Below are 19,982 nucleotides of genomic sequence, written 5' to 3' on the forward strand. Positions count from 1 at the left end.
AGATCTAATCCCTTGAATCTCTTCATCACTTCCACTGTATAAATCACAAGGGATTTGATGTAGATCGTAACTGAATGGATCATACCTGAATCACCAACTCAATGGACATGAGTTTGAGTAAACTCTGAGAGTTGGTGATGGACAGGGAGGCCTGGCGTGCTGCAGTCCAGCACTCTTTGGGATCACAAAGAGTCAGACATGATTGAGTGACTGAACTGACTGACTGATACCTGAATGGTCAAGTGTTTTCCCCTATTTTCTTCAATTTAAGTCTGAATTTTGCAATAAGGAGCTCATGATCAGAATCATAGTCAGCTCCTCGTCTTGTTTTTGTTCATTTTATAGAGCTTCTTCTCCATCTTTGGCTGCAAAGAATATAATCAATCTGATTTTGATATTGACCATCTGGTGCTGTCCTTGTGTAGAGCTGTCTCCTGTGTAGTTGGAAGCGGATATTTTCTATGCCTAGTGCGTTATCTTGGCAAAACTCTGTTAGCTTTTGCCCTGTTTCATTTTGTACTCCAAGCCCAAACTTGTCTGTTACTCTAGATATATCTTGATTATCCTACTTTTTTATCCCAATCCCCTATGATGAAAAAGACTTTTTTTTTTTTTGGTGTTAGTTTTAGAAGGTCTTGCTGGTCTTCATTAAACTGTTCACCTTCAGCTTCTTTGGCATTAGTGGTTGGGGCATAGCCTTGGATTATTCAGATGTTGAATGGTTTGCTTCAAAATGAACAAAGAGCATTCTGTCATTTTTGAGCTTGCATCCAAGTACTGCATTTCAGACTCTTTTGTTGACTATGAGGGTTACTCCATTTTTTCTAAGGGATTCTTGCCCACAGTGGTAGATATGATGGCCATCTGAATTAAATTCACCCATTCCCCTCGACTTTAGTTCACTGATTCCTAAAATGTCAGTATTCATTCTTTCTGTGTCCTGACTGACCATGTCCAATTTACCTTGATTCATGGACCTAAATTCCAGGTTCCTATATAATATTGTACTTTACAGCATCAGAATTTACTTTCACTGCCAGATACATCCACAGCTGAGTGTTCTTTCTGCTTTGGCCCAGCCTCTTCTTTCTTTCTGGAGCTGTTTCTCCTCTCTTCTCCAGGAGCATATTGAACACCTGACTTGGTGGGCTCATCTTCCAGTGTCATATCTTTTTGCCTTTGTATACCGTTTGTAGGGTTCTCAAGGGCCGAAGTGGTTTGCCCTTCTCCAGGGGACCACATTTTGTTAAAATTCTCCACCATGATCTATCCATCTCAGGTGGCCCTGCAGGACAAGGCTCATATTGATGAAAGGATGTAGTGCTTTTCTAGATATGAGTAGATGCAAAGATTGGGATTATGAAATCAGTTCCTAAAAATACCCAACTATCTAAAGACCTGTTTCACCACTTTCTCTGGAGAACAGAGTGCCTCACTCTCCACCCTGAATTCCTTTAAGGGAGTGTCCAAGGTCAGCTGCTGCAGCAGTGCAGACAGATGGCAAATGTCCTTCTTGTTGTTGTCTAGTCACTGGCAATGCTCTTGGCAAGTGCCAATTTTTAGTTGACAATAGCAATTTGTTTTAGTATTATGCTAAAACAGCGTTATGCCATAAGCAAGTAAGATTTATTCTTAATCTGAAAGCCTGTTTCAATATTATCTAGGTTAATAAAATTTTTGATCAATAGATCAAAGACAAGCTATTTGACATTGAAGTGTTCAATAGATTCTGAAAAAACATCTTATGACAAAAGGCCCAGTTCATTAAAAACAAGTAACAAAAAATTGACCTCTTCACTTCAGACTAGAGATTAGAATGACAGGTCCCCCCAAAAGATAGAATGTTTATCTGAAGCATACACCCAATACTTTGCTAAACAATTGAACAGTAAAGGCATTTCTGTTAGGATTATCATTATTTGTAAAGATAATCTATAAAATCCTAAAGTTGTCAATTGAAAAGTGGTTATACTATTAAGATTTGGGCAGTTGGTCAGTGACCAAGTCAAACAGGTAAATTACATATAACTAAAGGACTGAAGAGAGGAATGACCTAAGTAAGTGAACCCCACTAAGACGTTTTAAATACATGACTCTGTTTGGTAATTTACTTTGTTGTTTCCCTTGGACAAGTAACTTTCTTCCTACTCTGTTTATTGGGTTAAGTTACCACCCATGAGGTAACTGGCCTTCCCAAGTCTCCTGGGGCAGGAGTTGGAAGCAAAGTTAAGCACTGATGCGCTTAAGGGAAATGCACATATAAGTTAAGCTGAGACTCAAGAAATGAATATACTTGTGACACAAAGAACATAGGAAATGGCTTTCATTCTGGTTGTATACTTTTCTGGGATGGGGCATTGTCAGGTGTTTCTTCCTCCTGACACCAACTAATTCTGACACCAAATGTGTGTCCCACAATTAATTCATTTCTGCTACTAACTACCTACAGGTTCAAGTGGTCTGTCTACAAGGTACCCGCATTTAGATGTCAGCCACAGCACAGGTCCCCAAGTTACCCACAAATTGACTTGGCTACAAACCTAGAGATTATCACAACTGCTTTTCAGAGAGCTTACTTCTGAAAATAGTTTTGGACTGAGACAACTTGACAGATACACTCTTAATACTTAATAGTAAAGTAAAGAAATGGGTATTTTTTATTTTATTTCAAATATTCTATAATGCAGGAAAAGATAAGAAGTATTTTGATAATTCACTAGAATAGCTCACAAAACTCAGGGAAACATTTGACTTAGGTGTATCTATTTATGAAAAAGGATATAAATGACCAGCCAGATAAAGAGGTGCATAGAGTGGGGTCTAGAGGGATAATGAATGAAGTAGCTTCTCCTTCCATTGATTGGGGAGGCACCGCCTTCGTGGTATGGGGATGTGTTTGGCAATTTGGAAGCTCCCTCAAACCCATTGTTTAGAGCTTTATATGGAAGTTTCATTACAGAGCTATACCTGATTAAATCACTAGCCAGTCAGTCAGTCAGTTCAGTTGCTCAGTCATGTTCAGCTCTTTGCAACCCCATGGACTGCAGCACACCAGGCTTCCCTGTCCATCACCAACTCCTAGAGTTTACTCAAACTCATATCCATTGAGTCAGTGATGCCATCCAGCCATCTCATCCTCTGTTGACCCTTTCTCCTCCTGCCTTCAATCTTTCCCAGCATCAGGGTCTTTTCAAATGAGTCTGTTCCTCGCATCAGGTGGCCAAAGTATTGGAGCTTCAGCTTCAACATTAGTCCTTCCAATGAATATTTAAGACTGATTTTCTTTAGGATGGACTGATTGGATCTCCGTGCAGTCCAAGGGACTCTCAAGAGTCTTCTCCAACACCACAGTTCAAAAGCATCAATTCTTCAGTACTCAGCTTCCTTTATAGTCCAACTCTCACATCCATACATGACCACTGGAAAAACCATAGCCTTGACTAGATGGCCCTTTGTTGGTAAAGTAATGTCTCTGCTTTTCAATATGCTATCTAGGTTGGTCATAACTTTCCTTCCAAAGAGTAAGCGTCTTTTAATTTCATGGCTGTAGTCACCATCTGCAGTGATTTTGGAGCCCACAAAAATAAAGTCAGCCACTGTTTCCAGTGTTTCCCCATCCATTTGCCATGAAGTGATGGGACCAGATGCCATGATCTTCATTTTCTGAATGTTGAGCTTTAAGCCAACTTTTTCACTCTCCTCTTTCATTTTCATCAAGAGGCTCTTTAGTTTTTCTTCACTTTGTGCCATAGGGTGGTGTTATCTTTATATCTGAGGTTATTGATATTTCTCCTGGTAATTTTGATTTCAGCTTGTGCTTCATCCAGCCCAGTGTTTCTCATGATGTACTCTACATATAAGTTAAATAAGCAGGGTGACAATATACAGCCCTAACGTACTCCTTTCCCAATTTCGAACGAGTCTGTTGTTCCATGTACAATTCTAACTGTTGTTTCCTGACATGAATACAGATTTCTCAAGAGGCAGGTCAGGTGGTCTGGTATGACCATCTCTTTCAGAATTTTCCACAGTTTATTGTGATTCACACAGTCAAAGCCTTTGGCATAGTCAATAAAGCAGAAGTAGACATTTTCCTGGAACTCTCTTGCTTTTTCAATGATCCAATGGATATTGGCAATTTGATCTCTGGTTCCTCTGCTTTTTCTAAAACCAGCTTCAGCATCTGGAAGTTCATGGTTCACGTATTGCTGAAGCCTGGCTTGGAGAATTTTGAGCATTACTTTACTAGCGTGTGAGATGAGTGCAATTGTGTGGTAGTCTGAACATTCTTTGACATTGCCTTTCTTTGGGATTGGAATGAAAACTTACCTTTTCCAGTCCTGTGGCATCTGCTGAGTTTTCCAAATTTGCTGTCATATTGAGTGCAGCACTTTAACAGCATCATCTTTTAGGATTGGAAATAGCCCCACTGGAATTCCATCACCTCCACTAGCTTTGTTCGTAGTGATGCTTACCACCAGGGAAAAAATCACTGGCCATTAGTGATTTAATTCCCCCTACAACCCTTTTCCTCTTCCTGGAGGTATAGGGGTAGGAAGGAAAGTTCCAACCCTTTAATCATGCCTTGAGTTTTCTGGGGACCAGAATGTATCTAAGGGTTCCCAGCTACTGATACCTCCCCCGCCACAGATCTTCTCATTAGCATATGGAACATACTTTTATCACTGGAGATCACAAGGGTTTTAGGACCTGTGTGCCAGGAAGTAGGGAGGAGGATCAAATGTTTACTTTTAATTGTATTCAATGAAGGAGGATTCTGTAATAGCTAAAGGATTGACTATTGCCAGTAGTTGAATGAGACAACGGTAGACTGCCACAATTACTAAGAAGAGACTTCAAACCAAGGGTGATGCCTTCTAACTCGGTGTGTGTGCTTAGTCACTCAGTTGTGGCTGACTCTTTGTGACCCTATGGACTATAGCCCACTGGACTCCTCTGTCCATGGAATTGTCCAGGCAAGAATACTGGAGTGGGTTGTCAGGCCCTTCTCCAGGGGTTCTTCCCGACCCAGGGATCAAACCCAGGTCTTCCGCATTGCAGGCAGATTCTTTATCATCTAAGTTACCAAGGAAATACACTCTTTATTTCCTCAGAAGGCTGATCTTTTAAAACGACTGCAGAAAGCAACAACAGCAAATACAAGAAAGCAAAAAAATCTAAGTTTTACCTTGTTACTCTCACCTGAAAGACTTTTGCTGAGATTTATGCAGTCTTTGACAAAATCCCCGATAAAATGGACAGTGCAACAAAAAATTTTTATAAAATATATCATTAATTTTATTATTAAAAACATAATGGCAGGAATAAAAACCAATAAATTGGAAAACAACTCAGGAATTCTCCCAGCACTGAGAGAAGATTGAAAAAATAAATATGAAGAAAGAAGGGACAACTGGCCTGGAAGAGAGATCTGAGTGGTTCAGTGTATGTGTGGGAATTTTCAGGAGTTGATGAGAAAAACTCACAGATCTGAGTCAATAAAGATTTGGTATTTATAACAAGAAGGCTAACAAAATACCAGGCATATTGTTTAATAAACCCACACATAGGCATAAGCATAAAATTTCTGAATTTTAAAGATGAAATTCTTTAACTAGAGAATTAAAGGTATCCTGACATTGAGATGCAAAGGCAGAGATTATGTCCTCATGGGATGGACCCCAACCCCTAACGTGACTGAGTGGTGGAGAACAGAGTTTGAAATGTTCAAGCTGAGGTGAGTCTGCAAATATATCAACTACTACTCTGCTCTATATAAAAGAAACCAGATAGTGATTTCCCCAAATATGACAAGGATGCAAAAAAGATTATGTCACACTATCAATAACAAGTTATAAAATTAAAAGTAATTTTTGAAACTATCAGTAATCTGAAGGAAAATTTGGTCAGTTATGCTCTAGGAATTTCCTTTTGCCTCTCCATATACAAAATGATATTAAAAAATTGTCATGACGAGGTGAATAAAGAAGATGTGATTAAAAATATAGAAAAATATGTACTGTAGCAGTCAACTAATATCAATGCTGTGTTATTTTCTGGATTTTATGCCATTTGTAGTATTTGTTCATACTTTAAGATTTTGCAATTTATTTCTCATCCTGAGTAAAAGTTTATTTTCATACCTAATTTTTTTTTATCAAGTTAAAATTACATACCATAAAATGAGCATTCAAAACTGTGTGTTTTTCTTAATAGATAGAATTCCTAAAATTACTGAAGTTTCAGGCCTCCCAAACCTGGTTTCTTCTCCTGTGTGTTACCCAAGTGACCTTCCTGTATTTCCCCATCCTATCAAGAAATGAATCAACACAAAGATATAAAATGTAACTTTAAAAAGGGGGAAGATTAGGAAATCAAAAGATTCTGGGTGATACCAAGACCAGAAAACATGTTTGCTATCTAAATAATTAATAGGCTTATAAAACCTAGTGTAAATGTAAAAATTGATTCTTAAGAGAGAAAAATAATATGAAAAATCAGTTGCCATTTATCATAAACATTGAATCATTTTCATAAAATGTGGTGTGGAGTGGGAGGAGATATGAAACGGTTCTATTCCTCATCTTCCATAAGCTTTGTATTTTGTTTATTGATGGCATGGGGTTTTGCTGTCTGATATAAAAAGTGCATAATATTCTAAATATGTCATAACTGGTGCATTATGAGGATTTAGCAATTAGAAAGGCCACCATTCTTAACAACCCATATGTGCATTCTCGTATATACAGAAGTAACAGTATCTTAGATATAAATGGTAATCAAAGGTGGTAAAGTAGGAATTTATAATTCCTAAATTGCTACATTTTTTAAAAAAGGAAATTCCTTTTTTGGGGGAATTCCATTATTTTAATTAACATCTGATAATTTTTCAGTGAGAACAGTGGCTTTGGGGGTGATAAATATTCAGTGAGTGAAAAATTAGCTGTCTTTGCTTTGCTGTCATTAAGCTGAGGCAAATAAAGAGATAGAGACTTATTATCTTCTATATTGGATTGTTAGGTTACCAGTGCTCAAAACATAGGAGCTGCAAAGCCTCTGATGCTTTAGTGTTGGCATCAAAGACAGAAAGCAGTTGCAATTTCTGTGAACTATTGAAGAGCTAATCTCATGGTCATTTTCTTTTCTTTCAGGAACGAAAGCAAAGCCTTTCTGAAAAACCCATACTCATCATCTACTACTGCTTTGACTTTGTTCTTTCCGTTTCAAGTTCTTTGGTTAAGAAAAAACATGTTTGCTATAATAGGCAAAGACTGATAAATAAATAGGCAAATAAGTCCCCCAAACTCAAAACAACCACTACTTCCAGGAAATTATTGATTAATTGATGCATTTGTTTTACGAGAACTGTTGGAATTGGCAAAGTAGTGAACTTTGGCTTGGAACTTTGAAAAGAGTGATTCTTTGAATGATTCTTTCCTATGCAAGGCATGGATTTTAATTTTTAAGGCCTCTAAGTTCTATATTATATTCTTTTATTTGTCACTCATTTCAGCTCTTTTATCATCCCTAGGTTGTTGGCATACAGTCATCATCCCAATTGTTCATCTATCTATCTGTGCATGACAACAGTGGTTTGTTTTTTTTTTTTTTTCATTTTTTTTCATTTAGCTGTGAACTGTGTAGCTAAACTGAGCACCAGTTAGCTTGCTGGCTATAGGAGTGTGTGTCTGTTTGTCTGTGCATGCGGGTATCCTACGTCTGTCTCCATGTACAAAATTTTCAAGTAACATTAAGAGTGTGATACCACCAAAGTAACTTTAAGAGTGTGATACCAAGACAAATATTTCCAGCTTCCAAAATAATTTTTTCATGAGCCTGTCATTTTTTTGGCTTTGACTTAGAATAGTTTAGTTCAGCTGCTTGGGTACAACTGATTGAATACAGTTGCAACAACTGAAAAAATCTGTTATAAGTTAGGGGCACTTTACATTTGCACTCCATTGATTTCAATACGATGCATTATTTTCAACCCCAAATTTAGTGCCAGTAAAAACTCTGAAGCCTTGACTAACAACGGAGAGGATGAGGGAAGCATGAATTCACTTTGAAACAAAGAATAGTTTGTTAAAAATATAATATTCTATAAAAAGGTGACCAAAGCAGTTTCTTTCTCTTGTCTTGTTAAAAATAGGTAAGGCTCCCTTGCAACAGGACTTCCTGTTAAAGGTTGGATCTGGCCAGTGGAGGCCACAGTAGGAAATTGGAGGATGAAAGGAGTGTGACGTCCTGTATTTATCCTCCCAACTTCTTGTCTGCCGGGTTGCTGAGGGCTGGCTTTGTTCCTCTCCCAAAGGCCACAGTTCATGTTGGGGAACCTCTCCGTCTAGTTTTGTATCTGAGTTCTAATACTCTTTCTCTCCCTTTGCTTTTTCAGACCTAGGATTGGTCACAGTTCCCTTCTGTTGCTAGTTCCAAGGTGCTGTACCACGCCTTCTAACTTCCCTTAAACCCGGAATACACCTTTGCAAAAAAATGGTTTTAATTAAATGCTCCTCAAATTTTCCGGTGTTTAAGTGTACCTTTTGGTTTCAACCAGATCATTGAGTAAGCAGTAATTTGAAATAAAAAGAAGCATTTTGACCAATATTAGAGATGAGTAAGAGAGAGTAAGGGCTTCCCAGCTGGCACTAGTGGTAAAGAAACCCCTGCCAGTGCAAGAGTCCTAAGAAACGTGGGCTTGATCCCTGAATCGGGAAGATCCCCTGGAGGAGGGCATGGCAACCCACTCCAGTATTCTTGCCTGGAGAATCCCATGGACAGAGGAGCGTGGCAGGCTGTCATCCATAGTGTCGCAAAGAGTCAGAACCAACTGAAGTAACTTAGCATGCATGCACATATGCAAGAGAGAGTAAAGGGGCCATGGAGCACTAACTGCAGTTTCTACACAGCCCCTTCCTATCTCCCAGTTCTACTTGATCATCCTGATCTCTTTCCCTTTTTCTGGTCCCCAGTTTCCTCATGACTGACCAAAGTCTTTTATTTCATTCTCCAAGGAATCCTCTCTAGTTGGGATTAAGTTCAATACTCTAAAATATAGCACTTTCTCCCATCTCCTGATGGGAATCAGTTTTCATCTCATATGCCCCATTCTCTCAGAACACCAATGTCAACTGGCAATTAAATAGAGAAACAATTTGATACACTAATTTATGCTGCTGCTGATGCTGCTTAGTCACTTCAGTTGTGTCCTGTGTGATTCTATGGACTATAGCCTGCCAGGCTCCTCTGTCCATAGTATTCTCCAGACAGGAGTACTGGAGTGGGTGGCCACATTCTCCTCCAGGGGATCTTCCCAACCCAGGGATCAAACCCAGGTCTCCTGCATTGCAGACAGATCTTTACCACTGAGCCACCAGGAAGCCCACACTAATTTAATGCTAAGGTATAAATCTCTAATAATGCCTTAAGCATGTGTTGCATTTCACAGAATAATGACTTTTAACAAAGACTTCTAAGATAAAAAATGTCTTGTCCCAGATTATACAGCATAAATAAAGGAATGACTCTCTAATGGTGAGGATATCATCCACAAAGTCTGGAAATTCCTTTGGGGAAATATTACTAGACAACAAGTTCAACTCTTAGGTCATATGATAAGAGTTGACAGCTCTACTTGGATGTAAGTTTTACAATGAGAAACTAAATAGTAGGCTTAGTGTAAAGATTATGCCAAAATGAAACCATTTCTCTTCCTGGTAAAATGGGGGGAAAAGGTAGCATAGATATTGGCAACTTTGATATAATAAATGAGCAGATACAATAGCTCTTTCTAGACAGGAGCAATCTCCATTTAGATATGATTTAGACATGATTCAATGGAGAAGGAAATGGCAGCCCACTCCAGTATTCTTCCCTGGAAAATCCCAAGGACAGAGGAGCCTGGCAGGCTATATAGTCCATGGGGCTGCAAAAGAGTCAGACATGACTTAGTGACTAAACTGCCATCAACATATTAAAAATTAAGCAGAAATATAAAAACAATATGGAATTTGATGAGCTTTTGATAAAATCAAGGACTGCTGTATGATTTGGGCCATTTTCAGAGCCATAGTCTTTTTTATTCCCCAATAGGAAAAGCTTGATGTGTTATAACCCATGGCCCAACTTCTGATGGTTTGCATTATTGTGTATTTGATGCTATTAATTCAGCTCTCAGCTGTGTTTTACATACCATTTCGTCAGAGCTTCTGCTGAGAATACTTTTCAATTCAAACTTTATCAGTCATATTTGCTTTAATCCAGTTAAATAAGGGCATGTACATTGCCTCAAAGAAATACTTTATTAAGATGTTATGTATCAATTCATCTGCATGGGAGAAGCTCAGTAATATTCCTCCAGGGTCAAAATCCCATCTCTTGTACCCTCAACCCTAAATCTCTGAGCTGGCCTAGAAGCCAGAAGTGAAGAACAGTGAGCTCTCAGCATCAGGGGCAGAGGCGGAAGGCATATAGCTGGGTGTAAATTGGAGGCCATAAGCTTATAGGAGAGCAGATTTAAAAAGTACCACCAGGGACTTCCTGGTGGGCCAGTGGTTAGGACTCCATACTTTCACTGCAGGGGGCGCAGGTTTGATCCCTGGTCAGGGAAATAAGATCCTGCATGCCTGAAGGCCTGGCTAAAAAGTAAGAATAAATAAACAAAATAAAACCTCTGGTAAGGGGTGAAAAATATTTTTTTAAAAAGCACCACCTTTGACAACCTTACCTAAAGGCCTTCCATACTAGATATTTCACTAGAATATTTTGCAAAGCTTCTTTTAATATTTACCATTCATTCATTCATCATATTAAAAAGTTTTGTTTACTAGGTACCAGGCACTGTTCTATGCACTAAGGGTGCATCAGTGAGGAAAAACAGATATAGTTCTGCCTTATAGAAGTAGAGGCAAAGGGAAGAGACCAGAAACAATATAACCGAAAGGAGATAGCCAGGTAAGGAGGTCAGGAATTTAGGAATCGTAATTGACATTAGGGTCTTCCCTGGTGACACAGTGGTAAAGAACCTGCCTGCCAGTGCAGGAGACGCAGGTTCCATCCCTGGATCAGGAAGATGCCCTGGAATAGAAAATGCCAAACCATTCTTATTCTTGCCTGGGAAATCCCACGGACAAGGGACCCTAGAAGGCTACAGTCCATGGGGCTGCAAAAGAGTTAGACATGATTTAGTGACTAAATGACAACAACAGTTGACATTTAGTGACCTTTTTAATTAGACGACATTTGAAAAAAAACGGAGTTGAGGGAATGAGCCATGCATCTACCTCTTTCACACAGATCTATTGGGTCAATCAACATGTTAAAGTATCTCTGTCCAATGCAAGCACAGAGGTAATTTAAAATTTTGTGGTATCTACATTTTTAAAAGTCTAAAAAATAGGCAAAATTAATTTGAATAAAATATTAACTCTAACCAAATATATCCAGAATATTATTTTAGCATGTAATCAAGATCTAGAAAAACATACTAATTAGATACTTTTTATTCTTTTTTTTTCATAATAGGTCTTTGACATGGGGTATGTATTATAATTACAACACATCTCAAATTGGACTAGCCTATGTCAAGCGCTCAGTAACCACACATGGTCAATGGCTACTGTATCAGACAGTGCAACTGTTGAGTATGGAAAATTTGCCACTTTTAAAGAAAATACTTAAGGAGAGCATTAGGGCATTTCATTTCTTTTTTAGCCCAGTGATGCTGCTGCTGCTAAGTCCCTTCAGTCGTGTCCGACTCTGTGCGACCCCATAGACGGCAGCCCACCAGGCTCCCCTGTCCCTGGGATTCTCCAGGCAAGAACACTGGAGTGGGTTGCCATTTCCTTCTCCAATGCATGAAAGTGAAAAGTGAAAGTGAGAGTGACCCCTATTGTCCCCTTTGAATCAGCAACCCAACATAAGAGTCATGTTTAATCCTCAGATGTTCACATACATCTTTTGCCAAAACCTTCCTCTCTTTTAGAATTGTCCCACTGAGACACTGGTTTTGCTAGACTCTCAATTCAAGTACAAACTTTGGTGGTATTTTGTACATCTGTTGTGCTTTTGTGTGTTACATGTTTGTTGAATTCTGTATGTTTGTTAAAAAGGTAGCTGATAATGTTAAACTAGAAGTTAAGGATATAAATAGGGGTTTTAAGGATGCAATTGTATTCTAAATGCCTGCGTTCTAATACTGTGTTTATGAGGTATCAAGTTTAGTGTGAATAAGAAGAAATAAACCATACATAAATGCCATTTTTGTTTTCCCTAAAAATCAACTACCAGGGCAACTGTTTGATCCATTTCCCCTTCTTCAACTAGCCTGTAAGTCCCAAAGGATGGAAATCATATCTTTGTTCTTTTTCTTTTGTATCCTCCTTAGAATAGAGGGTTGTGCTGAGTACACAGTCTATATTTAATAAATATTTATAGGGGTCTGCAAACTTTTTTTGTGAGGACCACGTAATGATTATTTTAGTCTTTAATGGCTATAGAGTCTCTGCCACAACTACTCTCTCTATTTGCATCACAAAAACCACCCTAGAATAGCTTTTACATTTTTGTAAATGGTTGGAGAAAAATCAAAAGAAGAACAATGTTTTATGATACGTAAAATTGGTGTGTCCATACATAAAACTTTACCAGTTATATAGAAACTTGTGCTCATAAATAAAATCTTATTGGAACACACAATTATGTCCATTGTCACATGTTATCTAGGGAAGATACAAAAGAAAAAGAACACACACAGGAAATAGGCTGGATCTAGCTGTGGGCTGCGGAGAAGGCAATGGCACCCCACTCCAGTACTCTTGCCTGGAAAATCCCATGGACGGAGGAGCCTGGTAGGCCGCAGGCCATGGGGTCACTAAGAGTCGGACACGACTGAGCGACTTCTTTCACTTTTCACTTTCATGCATTGGAGAAGGAAATGGCAACCTACTCCAGTGTTCTTGCCTGGAGAATCCCAGGGATGGGGGAGCCTGGTGGGCTGCCGTCTATGGGGTCACACAGAGTTGGATACGACTGAAGCGACTTAGCAGCAGCAGCAGCAGCAGCAGCAGGTGTGGGCTGCAGTGGGCCAGTGTATGACTCATGTATCCTTATTTTTTGCTTCTTCCTTTTTCCTTTTTTTTTTTTTTTTGGTTTCTTCTCCTCTGTATTTCCTAATCATTCTCTCTCTCTCTTTTTGGCCTTCCTTCATTTCACTGTTATTCTATGTCCTCCCTTCTTCCTTATCTCTCTTTTCTTTCTTTAAAGATCATAGCCATTTTATTAGTTTAGCTAAATGCTTAGGTGGAACGATTTCTTGAAACACGGATTCAATCTTGGGGGGGGGGGGAATATATATATATATATATACATATATATGAGATTAAAACAATATTTGAAACATGGAGTCCTAAGTTATTATTTTATGGCCTGCTTCCTATTCCTTCATGGACAAAGTTCAACTGTAAAAGAGTAAAAATGACTTATAGGTTGGTATTGACAGAAGTCCCATTACTAATATGTGCAAGTATGTGGGTGGGTAATGGTTATTCCAGTCGGGCTATTTATTTTGCATTAATTTGTAATAATTGAGCCCCTCAGTTGTTTATTCTTTCACTCCTTCCTGCAAATTCAGACACCTACTTGCAAAAATTATCTTGACTCACTAACAATTTTGGCTATGCTGAATAATTTTTTTTTTCTAATTTCCAACCACTCCAATTCATAGCTGCTAATTTTAAAGATGGCTTTATTCAAGTCTTTTTATTTTCACAACACTCTCATAAACAATTTGCCTCAAATCTACCAGGTTTGAGCAATAGTCTTTAAAATTCAGTTACCAGGGGAATTTCTGAAAGTACAGACACTACAAAGACAAAAGTAGAGACACTACAAAAACAAAATAACCTCGACAAAAAAACCTCCTTTGGGCCTTGTCAACAAATGTTCAGAGCATGTTTTCTTTAAAACAAGCAGCATTTTCCCCCAATGCAGCACATTAGAGAAATTTCTACTTTTTCTTTCTTTCTTTACAAAATTACCAACTTAAAGAATATGATAGAATTTTACTATTGTCAGAAGTTGTATAGAATTATACCCATAAATCGAAAATGTTGTTGCTTTCTTTCTTTTTTTTTTTTTTTTGAGGTTCTCTGCTTAGGTGTTAGAATTAATGACCCTCCTTTTTAATAGATTTTTTTTTTTCTTCCACTAAGTAATGGTTTCTGAATTAAGAGCAGACAATGGTTTCTTCAGTTGGATTTACTCTTGTGTGAGTCACCTCATCTTCTTAAAACATTCCATGAATTTTTTTCCTCTTAATTCAGAATATTTGATAGAAAATGATATAGCTCAATCAGTGAAATCTAGATAAAAGCAAAATATTTACAAAAGGCATGGAAGCTTTGTAATTATCCTATCTTCAAATAAACACAGTATTGATTTGAAATACAGTCAACCCTCTTTACCAGTGGGTTCCACATCTATATGGATGAAATCCAGGATTGATTGAATCCACAGATTCAGAACCTGTAGATATGGAGGGCTGACTGAAATGAATTTGAGCGTACATGGATTTTTGGTAGCGATGAGATGGTTGGATGGCCTCACTGACTCAATGGAAATGGGTTTGGATGGACTCCGGGAGTTGGTGATGGACAGGGAGGCCTGGCATGCTGCGGTTCACGGGGTCGCAAAGAGTTGGACACGACTGAGCGACTGAACTGAACTGAACTGATGGGGGTTCTGGGACCAATCCTCTATGGATGACTGCATTGTTGGGGTTCTTGTGCTTTTTGGGAATCGACTGTCAATACACTGAATCTCATCAAATCATCTTAGTTGGTGTATATTGTCAACAAATGTTGACTATGGTAGAATCTGATTTATCACCTGCAAATTTAAAGATAAAATGATTATCCTCTAGTTGCAAAGGTTTTCTTTTAACTTTATCATATTTTCAACATTCCAAAGATATGAGGAAAAGGATAATAGCCATATTTCCAAACAAGAAAGCATAGGCATCCAGCAATTGTGTTTTGTAATATAATTTTCACAATATTATAAAGCTAATGAATCATATTAAAATTTATAACCTTTATTATAAATTTATATAACCCTCCATATAATGCTTCATATTTCCGCTTTAGTTCATTACAAAAATTATCTTAAAGACCACAGACATAAAATAAGATTTTATCTATAATACAAATAGCTGCCAAACATATTCCCTACAGTCTTTCAAATATTTTATATGGAGTTTTGCCAATGTTAGAGGAAGAGAAAAAGACTTAATCTTCTCTTTGAATCCAGAAAGGAGAAGAAAAAAGACTTTGATGGGCATCCTCAAAGCAGTAGAAACTGTGAAGCAAGTCTTCCTGAGAGTGGCATTGCTCTGATTGGGCGGACTCAAAAAAAGAGCAAAAAAACTAGTAGGCCTTTGTGGTTTATTTTTTCCAAAGACTGCTGCCAATGTATGTTCCATTCCATGTGCTCTTCTTACACTGGGGCATTGGCATTCCCCCTTTCAGAGGTGGGACCTACTTTTCCCCCCTGAACCTAGATGCATCTTTCTAACTGCCTCAGTCAGTAGAATGTGATGGATGTTACATTGCATGACTTCCAAGGTTAGGACAGAGAAGGAAATCCAGCCTCTGTCTGCTATCTCTCTCTGGCTCAGGGCACTTGCCTGTTTGGAATCAACCACCTTGTCTTGAGGAAGTCCAGGCCACATGAAGAAGCCACGTGTAGGTGTCTTGGTTAAAATTCTAGTTAATAGCTAGGCTGACAGCTCTCATCAATCACCACTTATGTGACTCAGTGAGTCTTCAGATGATTCCAAGCCCCCTTGCCTCTGAGGAGGCTAATGTCAAGTGGAGCAGAGATGAGCTATCCTTATTGAGCTCTGCCTACATTGCAGATTGGTGAGCAAAATAAATGTTATCATTGTTTAACCCTCTATATTTTGGAGTAGTTTAGTGTATACCCATAGAAAACTGTTACAGCCTTCAACAAGATAGTTGACACTGTAAGAATCACATTGCCATGTAATTTGAGTTCCATTGCATCATAAAAACTAATGCTTAGCCCTAACAATTCCTGGCATACTTAGAATGTCTCCCTTTTTATTAAATGTGGAGCTCCCTTTTTGTGATTGCTTTGAGAAGAGAAACTAGTGAGACCACTTCAGAACAGGAAGTGGCCAGAGAATTATTGTTTTATGATTTTTGTGAGTCCTTAGAACTAGAAAATAACTAATTAGCTTGTAGTAAAATGCTTCCTTTAGGTCTGCTCTTGGCAGAACATCTTGATAGTTAGTAACATAATGTCACCCCTGTGTACCTTTTATGAAGCAAGAATGAGCCAGATCTTACCTTTATCTATCCCTGTAATTCTAAAAAAATAATTTTTAGGGGGTAGATGAGTAAGCAATATACACAGACAGAGTATTAACTAAGTAATATTCTTATTTATTGAGCAAGTTCTCATGTGAGCTGAAAGCATATGGTTGCAGCAAGTTTAGAGTTATTTTCTCATTTGTAATGCAGTAGAATGGCTCATGCGGTTGACCTTGGAGTCACAGAATGAGCTGAAGAAATCCATCAGGATGTGTGGACTGACTCCTCAGATAAACATTTCAGTTAACTTATAGGTCAGCATCACCATTTCAGCTTGGCTTTCTCCAGTTTTGGCAGCTTGAGTAAGATTCCTGTCCACAAAAGCCCTTAAGCTTGATTAAGGTAAATTGTTTACAACAATCTATAGCAACTAGCTTATATGGCTGAAAGCTAATTCCAGGTGTTTTTAGAAGTCAACAACATAGTTCTTCCCCTAGTTTGGTCCTGAGAAATCCATAAGGACTACTGAGCAAAGATAATCCCTATAGGATAGAAGGAGGTTTGCATGCAGCAATGTAATCTACAATTGTAATATCTAAATCAATTTCAGGTCATCAGGCAAAACTTCAGGTCGAAGCTTTCAGGCAAATACTCTCTGAAAGTGCCCTAATAAGCTAGCCAAAACAACGTAATAACCATTTAGAAGAAATAGGCGTAGAGTAGACTATTTAATCGGAGAAGGCAATGGCACCCCACTCCAGTACTCTTGCCTGGAAAATCCCATGGATGGAGGAGTCTGGAAGGCTGCAGTCCATGGCGTCGCTGAGGGTCGGACATGACTGAGGGACTTCACTTTCACTTTTCACTTTCATGCATTGGAGAAGGAAATGGCAACCCACTCCAGTGTTCTTGCCTGGAGAATCCCAGGGATGGGGGAGCCTGGTGGGCTGCCGTCTATGGGGTCACACAGAGTCGGACACGACTGAGGTGACTTAGCAGCAGCAGACTATTTAATGGTATGGACTCTGGGACCAGTCTTCCTGGGTTCATTCCTGTATCTGACACTGGTTGTGTGATCCTAGGGCAAGTTTTTATTTCCTAGGATTAGAAAATTAATCTAGGGAATTCCTTGGCATCCCAGTGGTTAGGGATCTGTACTTTCACTACCAAGGGTGCAAGTTTGATCCCTGGTCAGGGAACTGAAATTTTATAAGCTGCACAGCACGGTCAAAAGAAAAAAAAGAAAGAAAATTTGTCTTTTATTGCCTTGGTTTCCTCGTTTCTTTAAAATGAAAATGATAGAGTTGCTGTAAGGTTTAAAAGTTAACTGATGTGCGGTGTATACAGCAGTTCTTAGTCTGCAGAACGTCCCCAAGAAAAAGAAATGCAAAAAAGCAAAATGGCTGTCTGGGGAGGCCTTACAAATAACTGTGGAAAGGAGAGAAGGGAAAAGCAAAGGAGAAAAGGAAAGATATACCCATTTGAATGCAAAGTTCCAAAGAATAACAAGGAGAGATAAGAAAGCCTTCCTCAGTAACCAGTGCAAAGAAATAAAAGAAAACAATAGAATGGGAAAGACTAGAGATGTCTTTAAGAAAATTAGAGATACCAAGGGAACATTTCATGCAAAGATGGTCTCAATAAGGACAGAAATGGTAGGGACCTAACAGAAGCAGAAGATATTAAGAGGAGGTGACACGAATACAGGGAACAACTATACAAAACAGATCTTCATGACCCAGATAATCATGATGGTGTGATCACTCACTTAGAGCCAGACATCCTGGATTGTGAAGTCAAGTGGGCCTTAGGAAGCATCACTATGAACAAAGCTAGTGGAGGTGATGGAATTCCAGTTGAGCTATTTCCAATCATAAAAGATGATGCTGTGAAAGTGCTGCACTCAATATACCAGCAAATTTGGAAAACTCAGCAGTGGCCACAGGACTGGAAAAGGTCAGTTTTCATTCCAATCCCAAAGAAAGGCAATGCCAAAGAATGCTTAAACTACTGCACAATTGCACTCATCTCACACGCTAGCGAAGTAATGCTTAAAATTCTCCAAGCCAGGCTTCAGCAATACGTGAACCGTGAACTTCCAGATGTTCAAGCTGGTTTTAGGAAAGGCAGAGGAACCAGAGATCAAATTGCCAACATCTGCTGGATCATTGAAAAAGCAAGAGAATTCCAGAAAAACATCTATTTCTGCTTTATTGACTATGCCAAAGACTTTGACAGTGTGGATCACAACAAACTGTGGAAAATTCTGAAAGAGATGGGAATACCAGACCGCCTGACCTGCCTCTTGAGAAATCTGTATGCAGGTCAGGAAGCAACAGTTAGAACTGGACATGGAACAACAGACTGGTTCCAAATAGAAAAAGGAGTACGTCAAGGCTGTATATTGTCACCCTGCTTATTTAACTTACATGCAGAGTACATCATGAGAAACGCTGGGCTGGAAGAAGCACAAGCTGGAATCAAGATTTCCCAGAGAAATATCAATAACCTCAGATATGCAGATGACACCACCCTTATGGCAGAAAGCCAAGAAGAGCTAAAGAGCCTCTTGATGAAAGTGAAAGAAGAGAATAAAAATGTTGGCTTAAAGCTCAACATTCAGAAAACTAAGATCATGGCATCTGGTCCCATCTTCATGGGAAAGAGATGGGGAAACAGTGGAAACAGTGTCAGACTTTATTTTTCTGGGCTCCAAAATCACTGCAGATGGTGATTGCAGCCATGAAATTAAAATACACTTACTCTTTGGAAGGAAAGTTATGACCAACCCAGATAGCATATTCAAAAGCAGAGACACTGCTTTGCCAACAAAGGTCCATCTGGTCAAGGCTATGGTTTTCCAGTGGTCATGTATGAATGTGAGAGTTGGACTATAAAGAAAGCTGAGTGCTGAAGAATTGATGCTTTTAAACTGTGTGTTGTATAAGACTCTTGAGAGTCCCTTGGACTGCAAGGAGATCCAACCAGTCCATCCTAAAGGAGATCAGTCCTGAGTGTTCATTGGAGGGACTGATGTTGAAGCTGAAGCTCCAGTGTTTTGGCCATCTGATGCTGACTCATTGGAAAAGACCCTGATTCTGGGAAAGATTGAAGACAGGAGGAGAAGGGGACAACGGAGGATGAGATGGTTGGATGGTATCACTGACTCAGTGGAGATGAGTTTGAGTAGACTCTGGGACTTGGTGATGGACAGGGAGGCCTGGTGTGCTATGGTTCATGGGGTCGCGAAGAGTAGGACACAGCTGAGCGATTGAATTGAACTGAACTGAAATGTTAACTGTAACTGTTATTTTGTGAATGAATGGTTGAGTGTCTTGAATTCTTCAAGAATTTCCCCTTTTTTACCATTGTAAAACATTTTAGGCTTCTGTGAAGTTAATCATGAAACTTGTTCAGGCAGAAGATATGCTTCAAGCACATTTTTATCATCAGCACCTTCTCTGGAAGTGTCACAGTCTCTCCAGGGATGTCCTGTGACAGCTGTGGACATTAAGATTCCATACTATTATTTTCGTTATACTCTAGGCAAGTAGAGAACACTTCATGACCACCAAGTATGTGTCTTCCACACTGTGTATATCGTGATAATGATAATCAAATTAGGTTTGTATTATATTTGTATTACTTCAA

This window comes from Bos javanicus, chromosome 2 (genome assembly GCF_032452875.1).
Source record: "Bos javanicus breed banteng chromosome 2, ARS-OSU_banteng_1.0, whole genome shotgun sequence".
In the NCBI taxonomy this organism is placed as follows: domain Eukaryota; kingdom Metazoa; phylum Chordata; class Mammalia; order Artiodactyla; family Bovidae; genus Bos; species Bos javanicus.